Source organism: Salvelinus namaycush, chromosome 23 (genome assembly GCF_016432855.1).
Source record: "Salvelinus namaycush isolate Seneca chromosome 23, SaNama_1.0, whole genome shotgun sequence".
NCBI classification, from domain to species: Eukaryota; Metazoa; Chordata; class Actinopteri; order Salmoniformes; family Salmonidae; genus Salvelinus; species Salvelinus namaycush.
The window spans coordinates 21,324,024-21,336,810 of NC_052329.1; positions in this window are offsets into that span (position 1 = coordinate 21,324,024).

Consider the following 12,787-nt stretch of genomic DNA (forward strand, 5'->3'; position numbering starts at 1 on the left):
TTGTCATCTGAAGAGAAATAATGAAGAGAAATTATAGATAAAACGTATCGGTGCTCATCGGCCATGGACACAAAGATTACACAACAAGTTGGAAATCCAAATTCAACAATGAGTCATTTGGAAGGAATCAGTGGCATGCTGCAGGCGTTGCAAAGAAACCACTAACGTTAGCCTGCTATTCAACAGAATGGCTGTTTTTCCCCCCGAGTTCCCGCCATAAATCCAGAGAATGCCAGACTTTGATGACAAAATTTCCCACAAAGGACCGCTGCGCCACCTTCACAAGGTGAGTCTCAGACTAAAATGCCTGTGAGTTAACTCAAAGCGATTTGCACAGATTTATCTTAAAATAGTCGTAGATTTAGCCTGTTCTGGATTAAACAAAGCCGATTGCAAGAGGGAGGATTAGAGCTACTCTAGGACTAAATTGAAGTTTAAATTAATCCTTCAAAGAGGCGGAAGTGGCAAGATGGCGGACTGAAAACAGCTATGTAGGCCACCTCAAGATAAAAACGTAATATTCAATATCGGTAAATTAGACTAAATATTAGCACAACACAATCTGGTGGGTAATAACCTTCAATCTGGATAACAGCACAAAACAAATCATGAGACTAGAGAAATTTATCGACAAATATTATGAAAACAAATATTATGAAAACAAGCAACACCCTAACATGACGACGAGTAAGACGGGGGAACCTATTTCAAAACGAAAACGCAACTCTTCTACAGACACGGACAATTTAATATTTTCACCACCGGGAATGGTAAAGGTCGAAACCGATCTGTTAAAATCAATAAATGACAAACGGGGTATACTTGAACTAGTCAGTAAGGATATAAAAGAGTTGAAGGCCTCGAGATGAGTGATGAAAAAGCTGCGACATTGGAGAAGGAAACACACAAGCTAAAAGGGACAGTCAATAAGATTGAAACTGAAGTTAATGAACTTAAAAAGGAGAACATCGTTCTGAGAGAAGCCTTACTTGACATACAGACTAGATCCATGAGAGAGAATCTGGTACTTACAGGTATCCAGGAGAAAGAAGGAGAAGTTCCTGAATATGTAGTTAGAGAGTTCCGCCTTACAGCGCTTCAGATTCCACACGAAGCTATCAACAAAATCCAACTCGAATGTGTACACCGCTTCAGGCAGAGGTATGAACGCCCAATTGTTGCCAAATTGTCTTTCTTTAAATATAAAGTAATGGTTAAAAGCCTGGGTAAAAGACTTGCTGGCATGAGTGACCAGTTCCCGAAGGAAATTGCAGAACGGCGTAAAGTTCTGTATCCAATTTTCAAGGAAAATAGATTGAAAGGGAAACGCGTAGTTCTCGTCGTCGATAAACATGACAAAGTTTTCATAGAGTTGGCAAATAAGGAAACTCACAATTCTAGCCTGGTTATGGATTATAATAATACAACAAAAAATATGGCTTTTCTATCTATCATCAAATATAACTAATTGGAACACAAAAGCACTAATTCAACATGGAGGAGATAAATGCTCAGTAAACAGAAGGCACAGTATGTGTGGATGGATGGTGTGGTGTGTGTTTTTTAGTGTTTGGGAAAGTGTGGTGTTGAGTGAGAAAGGAAATGGTTGCATGTCCCAGAACCAATGTATTGCTGTGAGCAGGGGTTGTGAGAGAGCTTTCAATGTTGTTCAGATGAGGGATATACATTTTATAATGAATTATACATCTTATTTATTTAATGTCCTATCATGGTGGAACAGCGTTTTAAAATAAATTATACATATCATTTATTTATTGTCCTATCATGGGGATCTAAATTTGTAAAATAAATTATACAGTACATATCATTTATTTATTTATGGTCCTATTTTGATGGAACGGTCCACAAACCTATACCCTAGACACCCACCTGTATGACCCAGATACTAAGGAGAAGTCCCTATCTGTTTTATCGGCCTGCTGTAAGCGGCCTGTATGAAGCCAAAATGCAGTCAGAGACCTAGAGCACCACTGCCCCCTCAAGATTCTGAGCCTGCTTGGCAGGGTTGGTCCTGCAAAGCCAAAGCCCCCTGAAGGGAGAGCATAATATAAAAGGAAATTCTCAAAGCTGCTAATGAGAACCTTGACAACATTGTACCTAGCCGGTGGGGATTCCGGTGGGGTGCCCCCACCCAGGCAGCGGCAGTGCTGGCAACACTAGCTGCAGTAACCCATGGGGGGGGGGGGATCACACTCGGACATTCAGAGAGGGGGCATATTACTGTGGCACTGGTGGCACAAAATCACAGGTCTGACTGCATGGAGATGCTTGGGAATATGGTCACACCGGGGTACCATGTTGTGGGTGTTTCAGGGGAAGGGGGTATATCTGACCTTCATCATCTAGGATGTGACAATGGTTAATCAAATCTCCCCATTTCTGCCCATTTTCTTTGCATCGTTTTGCAGGCCTTCTCATACAGCTGCAACTGTATATGTATTCGTAAATCAAGACCTTTCTTGAGTTGGGCTCTGGGATGGTGCAACTGTTGAGAATGTGAATCTATGGTTGTTGTGGGGGAAAGGGGTTGAGTGTGTATGTGTATGTGGGTGTGTGTGTATCCCACAACTTTTGTGAGGGAGTAAAAGATTTTAGGGACAATATAGGATGATTCACAATAATAGTTTGCTAATATAATAATTGCTTGCCATAATGTAATTTTGGTAATGGGGAGACTGGTGAGAGATAAAAATCCTTTGCTTAAATTGCCTACATTACTACAAATATTAATTATTGAAAATAAGATAAACAGGATTTTAAAAATATATACACATACATACATACATCCATACATACATATATACATACATACATACATACAGTTGAAGTCGGAAGTTTACATACACCTTAGCCAAATACATTTAAACTCAGTTTTTCACAATTCCTGACATTTAATCCTAGTAAAAAAAAACTGTTTTAGGTCAGCTAGGATCACCACTTTATTTGAAGAATGTGAAATGTCAGAATAATAGTTGAGAGAATGATTTATTTCAGCTTTTATTTTTTTCATCACATTCCCAGTGGGTCGGAAGTTTACATACACTCAATTATTATTTGGTAGCATTGCCTTTAAATTGCTTAACTTGGGTCAAACTTTTCGGGTAGCCTTCCACAAGCTTCCCACAATAAGTTGGATGAATTTTGGCCCATTCCTCCTGACAGAGCTGGTGTGACTGAGTAAGATTTGTAGGCCTCCTTGCTCGCACACATGCTTAAATTGCCTACATTACTACAAATATTAATTATTGAAAATAAGATAAACAGGATTTTAAAAATATATACACATATATACATACATACATATATACATACATACATACATACATACATACAGTTGAAGTCGGAAGTTTACATACACCTTAGCCAAATACATTTAAACTCAGTTTTTCACAATTCCTGACATTTAATCCTAGTAAAAAAAAACTGTTTTAGGTCAGCTAGGATCACCACTTTATTTGAAGAATGTGAAATGTCAGAATAATAGTTGAGAGAATGATTTATTTCAGCTTTTATTTTTTTCATCACATTCCCAGTGGGTCGGAAGTTTACATACACTCAATTATTATTTGGTAGCATTGCCTTTAAATTGCTTAACTTGGGTCAAACTTTTCGGGTAGCCTTCCACAAGCTTCCCACAATAAGTTGGATGAATTTTGGCCCATTCCTCCTGACAGAGCTGGTGTGACTGAGTAAGATTTGTAGGCCTCCTTGCTCGCACACGCTTTTTCAGTTCTGCCCACAAATTTTCTATAGGATTGAGGTCAGGGCTTTGTGATGGCCATTCCAATACCTTGACTTTGTTGTCCTTAAGCCATTTTGCCACAACTTTGGAAGTGTGCTTGGGGTCATTGTCCATTTGGAAGTCCCATTTGCGACCAAGCTTTAACTTCCTGACTGATGTCTTGAGATGTTGCTTCAATATATCCACATACTTTTCTTTCCTCATAATGCCATCTATTTTGTGAAGTGCACCAGTCCCTCCTGCAGCAAAGCACCCCCACAACATGATGCTGCCACCCCCGTGCTTCATGGTTGGGATGGTGTTCTTCTGCTTGCAAGCCTCCCCCTTTTTGCTCCAAACATAACGATGGTCATTATGACCAAACAGTTCTGTTTTTGTTTCATCAGACCAGAGGACATTTCTCAAAAAAGTATGATCTTTGTGCAGTTGCAAACCGTAGTCTGGCTTTTTTTATGGCGATTTTGGAGCAGTGGCTTCTTCCTTGTTGAGCGGCCTTTCAGGTTCTGTCGATATAGGACTCGTATGACGGCTGCGTGGTCCCATGGTGTTTATACTTGCATACTATTGTTTGTACAGATGAAGGTGGTACCTTCATGGCGTTTGGAAATTGCTCCCAAGGATGAACCAGACTTGTGGAGGTCTACATTTTTTTTCTGAGGTCTTGGCTGATTTATTTTGATTTTCCCATGATGTCAAGCAAAGAGGCACTGAGTTTGAAGGTAGGCCTTGAAATACATTCACAGGTACACCTCCAATTGACTCTAATTATGTCAATTAGCCTATCAGAAGTTTCTAAAGCCATGACATCAATTTTTGAGAATTTTCCAAGCTGTATAAAGGCACAGTCAACTTAGTGTATGTAACCTTAAATAATTTTGCCTGGCTTGCCATTCCAAATAAAATTGAATATTTTTAGTTCATCTAATTTAAAAAGCAGGTCACTATGTGTAGGCAAAACCATAAGCAAATAGGTGAACTGTGATATGACTAAAGAGTTAATCAGGGTGATTTTTCCACAAATAGATAGGTATTTTCCTTTCCATGTTAGCAAGATCTTATCTATTTTTGCTAACTTTCTATAAAAATATATTGGAGTGAGATCATTTCTTTCTTTCGGGATTTGTATACCGAGAATGTCCACATCCCCGTCAGCCCATTTTATTGGTAAACTACACGGTAATGTAAAAGTAAAAAAAAATTGTGATCCGATACGTTGTCATCCCAATGCCCGGCAGACCACCCCCGACCCCTCGGATCCCATAGCCCCGGAGAGACCGGGACCCATCCTTCGAAAATAGCACACAGTGCCACCAACGGAACAGAAGCAGATCAACCGCCAAATGCATTTCCATCACCCTCACCCCGATTCGTATTATATATAGCTATTGGAGTCATTATAACTCGTTTTTCAACCAATCCACACATTTCTTGTTAACAAACTATAGTTTTGGCAAGTCGGTTAGGACATCTACTTTGTGCATGACACGAGTAATTTTTCCAACAATTGTTTACAGACAGATTATTTTACTTATAATTCTCTGTATCACAATTCCAGTTGGTCAGACGTTTACATACACTAAGTTGACTGTGCCTTTAAACAGCTTGGAAAATTCCAGAAAATGATGTCATGGCTTTAGAAGCTTCTGATAGGCTAATTGATATCATTTGAGTCAATTGGAGGTGTACCTGTGGATGTATTTCAAGGCCTACCTTCCAACTCAGTGCATCTTTGCTTGACATCATGGGAAAATCAAAATAAATCAGCCAAGACCTCAGAAAAAAAATTGTAGACCTCCAGCCGAAGAACACCATTCCAACCGTGAAGCACGGGGGTGGCAGCATCATGTTGTGGGGGCGCTTTACTGCAGGAGGGACTGATGCACTTCACAAAATAGATGGCATCATGAGGCAGGAAAATTATGTGGATATATTGAAGCAACATCTCAAGACATCAGTCAGGAAGTTAAAGCTTGGTCGCAAATGGGACTTCCAAATGGACAATGACCCCAAGCATACTTCCAGAGTTGTGGCATAATGGCTTAAGGACAACAAAGTCAAGGTATTGGAGTGGCCATCACAAAGCCTTGACTGCAATCCAATAGAAAATTTGTGGGCAGAACTGAAAAAGCCATATGCGAGCAAAGAGGCCTACAAACCTGACTCAGTTACACCAGCTCTGTCAGGAGGAATGGGCCAAAATTCACCCAACTTATTGTGGGAAGCTTGTGGAAGGCTACCCGAAACGTTTGACCCAAGTTAAACAATTTAAAGGCAATGCTACCAAATAATAATTGAGTGTATGTAAACTTCTGACCCACTGGGAATGTGATGAAAGAAATAAAAGCTGAAATAAATAATTTTCTCAACTATTATTCTGACATTTTACATTCTTCAAATAAAGTGGTGATCCTAACTGACCTAAGACAGGGATTTTTTACTAGGATTAAATGTCAGGAATTGTGAAAAACTGAGTTTAAATGTATTTGGCTAAGGTGTATGTGAACATCCGACTTCAACTGTATGTCACACATGCAGCTAACACAGACATATGGAAATGTCTGCTCTACCCAAAATTACAACCAACTAATTGCAGCATTACCACAAAAATGGAAGAGGCAATTAGAAGGGGGAAAAAGTAAGGAACTTGTCTGTCAGCCCTGAATTAAAGGTTGAAGAAAATGGTGATTAAAAAAACATATACTAATTTCATTTAAGGACCAAAAAATGGACAGCTGTGCCATGTAAATGTCAAAATATTTGTAAAGAGAATTTCCATGTACTTATTCCATGGCACATGGTTTATGAATTAACACTCAAAACAACGGCGGATTCAAAACTTCATATTTTTCAATTTAAATTATTATACAAAATTCTTGCAACCAATAGAATGGTATATATATGGGGGATACAATCTTCCCAGCTCTGCAGATTTTGCTGTGAGGAGGCAGAGTCATTAGATCATTTATTTTGCTACTGTCCAGATGTAGCTCGTTTTTGGTCACAGGTCCAGGAATGGCTGAAGAATTGCAACATTTACCTACAACTAACGCTGTAGATAGCCATACTGGGTGATTTGAAAATTCATAGTCAATCAATAATATAATAATTATTTTAGCGAAAATGTTTCTATAATTTATAATCTGTATAAAGCTATGAGAATAGAAAGGTTCAGTACTTTTGTGAAGCATCACAGCACAGTTGAAAAATAAAAATAGAAATCCAAAATGGATGGTGTTAAGAGATAGATAGGAGGGGTTGAATGGAGCTGAAGGGTGGGACTAATAACAACAAGATAACCAATGTAAAACATACGGGGTCTGTAAAATGTATATAGGTTCAGAAATGTTGTGAAATAACACAGTTACAAATAGAAATCAAACTGGATGGACATCAGACATAGAGGAAGGACTAAAAACAAACAAAATATAACTATTGTAAAATAGATTGTGTCTGTAAAATATGTATAATATGTATAAACTGAAGGTAGAATCCTAAGTGGTATTGTTTATTTGTTTACTCCAATTGGGGGAGGGTTGGTAGGGTTTGCAGGGAATAATAAAGGTATATTTAAAAAAAATTATATGTATGAATGTTTATGCATACAAATATGGGTATGTATATATATATATTTATTTATTTACCCCATAAATATATGGAGGATTGGAAATGATGCAGACAATTACATTGATGGAAGCAACAATCTTTCCGCAATATTAAAGCTGATCCCCCCCCCCCCTCTATAAAAAATAATCCTTCAAAGAGGCAGGTTTAACTTCTGCTTAGTACTGGTTGTGATGGATCATGGACTATTTGGAATATCTAAATGAAGACCATCATCCACTACAGAGGCCAGCCAGACGAGTACTTGTGGATAGGAGTAATCCATTAAATTACTTTGATGAAATAGCTTTTCGAGGCCGCTTTTGTATATACAAATAAAATGCATTGGAGATAATATCTTTGATTGAGCCTAGACTTTCCTCTCTGTCTCAAAGAGGAAGGCCTTTACCCAATTCTCTCCAAGTTCTGATCACTTTGAGGATTTTGGCATCTGGAATCTTTCATCGGGAAACTGGTGATTTGTGTGGTGCCTGTGAAGCAACGGTGTGTAAAATAGTTCCGTCTGCAGGGCCATTTGTGAACTGAGGAGTCATTACATCAAGTTTCCTGATGCTGCTGGCCAAGCCAACATTAAAGTGCAATTCTATGAACATGGACACTTCCCAGGAGTGATTGGCTGTATAGATGGATGTCATGTTCCCATCAAGTGTCCATCAACTCCTGATGCTGAGGAGTACAGGAACTGTAAGAACTGGTTTCCATCAATGTTCAAGGTGTATGCACTCTTAATTTAGAGTTTTCAAACATTGTTGCCCGTTGGAAAGGTGCAACTCACGATTCAAGGATTTTTCTCATATCTTCATTGTGTGCTCAGTTTCCGAGAGGACAACATTGCGGACTACTACTTGTTGACAGTGGATATGGTCAGAGTAACTCTTCAATTCACTCCATACATAAATCCCACAACAGCTGAGCAGCAAAGATCCAACCGAGCTCATATCCGCACGAGAGGGATGGTCGGGCGTGTTTGGAGTATGGAAAAATACATTTCAGTGTTTACACAATACACTTAGTTTCAAGCTAAGAAGATGCTGCAAGGTGATCATTGCTACAGCTGTGCGGCACAACTACCTGAAGCAGCATTGCTGCCCTGATCCTCCAATGGAAGATCAGGATCAAGCCGATGTGCCCATGGCTGAGGCAGGCAATGACCAACGAGAACTTGCACACAGAGTTGCTTTCACATTGCAGCACTTCAACTAGATGAGATGGATTATTTTTGCTTTGATAATGTTTGTTCTGTACACAATTCAAATAGCATGCAGTAAAATGAGTGACTAAACCAAGGCTGGTTTAAAATGTAGTTTGTGGTGATTAAAATACTCTCACTCATGAATATCCAAGTGACAAAACATTTATTTTTTACATATGATATTGTTCACCATGGCTGGTAAATCACAATTGTCTCATTACTGTAAATTGTTGAGATCATACCTCTCTCTTCCAACTTCATATCCAATTCAACCTGTAGAATTCTCATTTTCATTTCATGTTCTTCCCTCAGATATTTCATTTTATGCTCATGAAATTCTCTGTTTTTTCATGCATGGTCATCTTTTTTGTTCTTTGCTGAAAGGTGGTGGCAGCATCTTCTCTCAGGGATGCTATAGCAGATGTAGAGGGTACACACTCACTGTGCACTGGCTCTTCCAACCTGTTCTGATTCCTTTCCTCTGGAAAAAGAACACTGTCAGAAGCACAAATAAACTCATATGGTCCTTAGAATGAAAGAAGAGTAAAGATTGACACAGACAGTGGAATATATTTACCAAAGGAAGTAACCAATTTACTTTCTTTGGTATATGTACCATTTGTGCTCAGTTCTTCATTTGAACTGTCCAAATGGTCATTGTCTGGTATACCATCCAGAGGTTGCTGGTGCTCTATTATTCCAGACAGCAAGTCACTCAATTCATCAGACTTGTCTTTTTTTGGTGGTCCACCACCAGTAGTAAATCGCTCTCTTCTGATCTCTGCATTATCTTTTTTTAAAGCCAGTTTAAGGTTCTTCCACAGAGTGTAAAGGCAGATATCATTCAATATAAGTGATGTCACAAAAAATATGAATATGAGAAATGTGAAATACTGATAAATGAAGATATCTCACCTGATGTTGTTGTACTCTTCTTGTGGTTACATTGTCATTTGCATTGAATTCACTGTAAATTGCAGCCCAACCACTCTTTTTCTTTAGCAGCAGTATGGCTTTTACTTTTCAATAACTAGATGGTTTGACACAATGTGTTTTAGTAGCGTTTTTTCATACTCACTAAAGTTTTTTGAACAAATAATGTTTTGTCTCAAGATTCACACCAGTGATGTTTTTTCTTATTTCATTCTGGGTTTTTATGAGCACCATTAGACCAACAGCATGTGCTGATACTTAACCTAATCAGGCTTAACCCAGGTGTTCTCATTTAGGCTTACTTACCTTACTCCAGGACTCCATAGTCTCCGACTAACTAAGCCAATTTTAAGCCACGTTCATGAAAGCTACTTAAATGTCTTAGTTTAGCTAGTACACATTAAGGCCTACTCTTGGCTTAATCTAAGCACCGTCTGTGAAACCGGCCCAATGTGTATGTTGTGTAGTAAGCTGTTAGTAGCCCATGTGCCTCACCCTAATAATTTGGTCTATTTTCACCAACGCGATATTGTAAACACATAACGTTAGTAGTTGTGGTGCTTGGCTTGCACGTGCAAATTCAGCACACACAACATTCTATAATAGAATTGTGTTACTTGACGTGTCAAATTAAAAGCTTATTTAATGCGTCAGATAGTGTTACATAATGTATATTTTTTGACATGCAAAGACCCAAATGGCGTTCAATTAGCCTCACCCTAATAATTTGGTCTATTTTCACCTCTTAATTTCGCTTACTAATCTAACTTGGTGGTGCACAAATAGCCTATAACCTGTTTTAATTAAATGTAATCATCAAATATTGTAAGAGCTTTCATTGTCTGTTTATATGCCCCCTTTATTTACCCTACGGTTCTGACTGGTACAGGGAGAACACTAAGAACGGCCCATGTTCTGAATTATGTCGCTGTACATTCCAAAAGTGCTGAACAAATAGTTATATTGACTACGTTCGTTGTCACTTGCTCATTAATATCTTAATCGAAATCTTATCCGCTTGTCGTCCACTTATGCCATCATTTGTAGTCAAATCTTCATAATGAGTTTAAAACCATGATTTTGCATTATAATCTATTAAATTATTCCAATATACGACTATTCATTATCAATTAAAAGTCTAATTACGACATTCATTAATTATTCAGAACATTTCTTAGTTAAATAACCTCCAAAACTAGTGTCTGATATCTAATTAACAAATTAGCCCCTACCCAGAGGGAACTCCTCTAGGTTGTTCTTTGAAATGTATTATCAAAACATCTGACCAATCCACACAGAATATCAAGAATGTCAATTCCCCATTGTCTTTGGGATCTTCTTATTCAAATTATCAATGCAAGCAAACAACATAGTGTATTTTCAGCAATGCTAAAAGAGCGCCTCAGTTTTTCATTTTTTTCATGTCAGGACAGTAAATGATATGAAACATTCTCTGCTATCAACACATTTATATCAATTAAAATCTAATTATTGCGAATTTGAATGCAACATTGTAAATGGTCAATTATAACTGACCACAAGGAAAACAATGTCCTATCCATAGTTCAGAAAAGGCCACCTCATTGTATACACACCCACAATGTGGTCAAGTAATGCTTATTTTTTTCATATGTGACTGTCAGGCGAGAGTAAATTCCAATTAGACAATGTAGGCAGTGAACTTTTAGCTGCCCCACAGTGACTCTCGTCAGGAAACTGGCATAATTATTGACAGGCTGAGTTCATTGGAGTCAATTCCATCTCCGCCACTAAGTCAAGCTCTGTGTGGTGCTACACAACCCTAGGGAGTTCTGGTCACATCGTCTCAGAGTGAGAATACCTTGGTAAATAGAGAACATTTGCATTTTATAATTATAGCCACATGCAAATGGCGAAAAGGATGCAGAGTGATGTGCCTTGTCTTTTCAATTACAAAGCTCACCCAAAAACTTGTCAGGGAAACTACAATAATTGAAAAGTACTAACTAGACTCACAGCCTTTAATCATAGCAAATTCCTGAGAAGGAAGACTTTGCCATCTTACTAAATTGTAAGAAGGATTAAATAGTTATTTGAACAACAAGTAATTGTCAGAGGTTTATTCTACACCTACATTAACGTTTTGCTAGTCTTTTTCCTGAGATCCAAGGAAATCAAAATGGTTTTGCTCCACAGTGAATTTGAACAGGCTGTGAAATTGAAGAGTAAATGTGTGTGAGCCTTGATTGAGCCTTGAGACAAATGATGTGCTTGATTTATATTGAATGATTAGTTTTCTATTGTTTGATGAACACAACAGTGTTCCCATGCTCAACAAACAAATAATGCCACTTGGCTGCCAACAATCACTGAATACAGTACATGCCAACAATCACTGAATACAGTAAGTGCTCTGTACAGAATCCCTGCTCTGAAGTAATACCAAACAAATTGTACCCTGATACATCCTTCTCCACAATGCTCGGATTAGGTCCATGAAATTCTTCATTAGGATGGTTTGGAAAACGGAAACGACAAACTATGCATAATGGAATTACTGGATGTGGTGTTTTTCAAGCCAAACTGAATTAAGCGTAAATTGTAACCACAGAGCCAAAAAGCCTCCTCCCGTCAGTTCCCTTAATTAGTATAATAATCAGGACAATCCTCTTATTTGAGATGGCCACTTGCCCATTTTAAGTATGCTGTGAGAAGTTGGGCATAGCTCTGTGCTGAGAATAAGAAATAAAGGCATTTTAACATTTCACAGTTAATGATAAACTGAGAACACTTGGAGAGCAATTCATCTAAACTTAATTTGTTTTATGTTTCTTGTTAAATTAATGCATAGGGGTCAGCCATAAGGGCAGTATATTTAAGCAATATGGCACTGGGGGGTGTGGTAAAGGGCTGTTCTTACATACCACACGACGCAACGCAGAGTGCCTGGATACAGCCCTTAGCCGTGGTATAATGGCTATATACCACAAACCCCTGAGGTGCCGTATTGCTATTATAAACTGGTTACCAACAGAATCAGAGCAGTAAAAATTAATGTTTTATCATACCACGGCTGTCAGCCAATCAGCATTCAGGGCTCGAACCACACAGTAAGCAAGTAAATTACTGTATGTTATTGTATAACCTGATATCAGATAAATTCCTGCAACACGTGTCCTCTAGGCTAGTTGCTGTTATCCGTTATCCTATCATACAGCTTTAGGACATTGGGCAGCTGTACAAAAACTCCTGGTTTCTTTATTCAAGGACAGTATTGTGTTCTCTACCGCTTTTGTCCG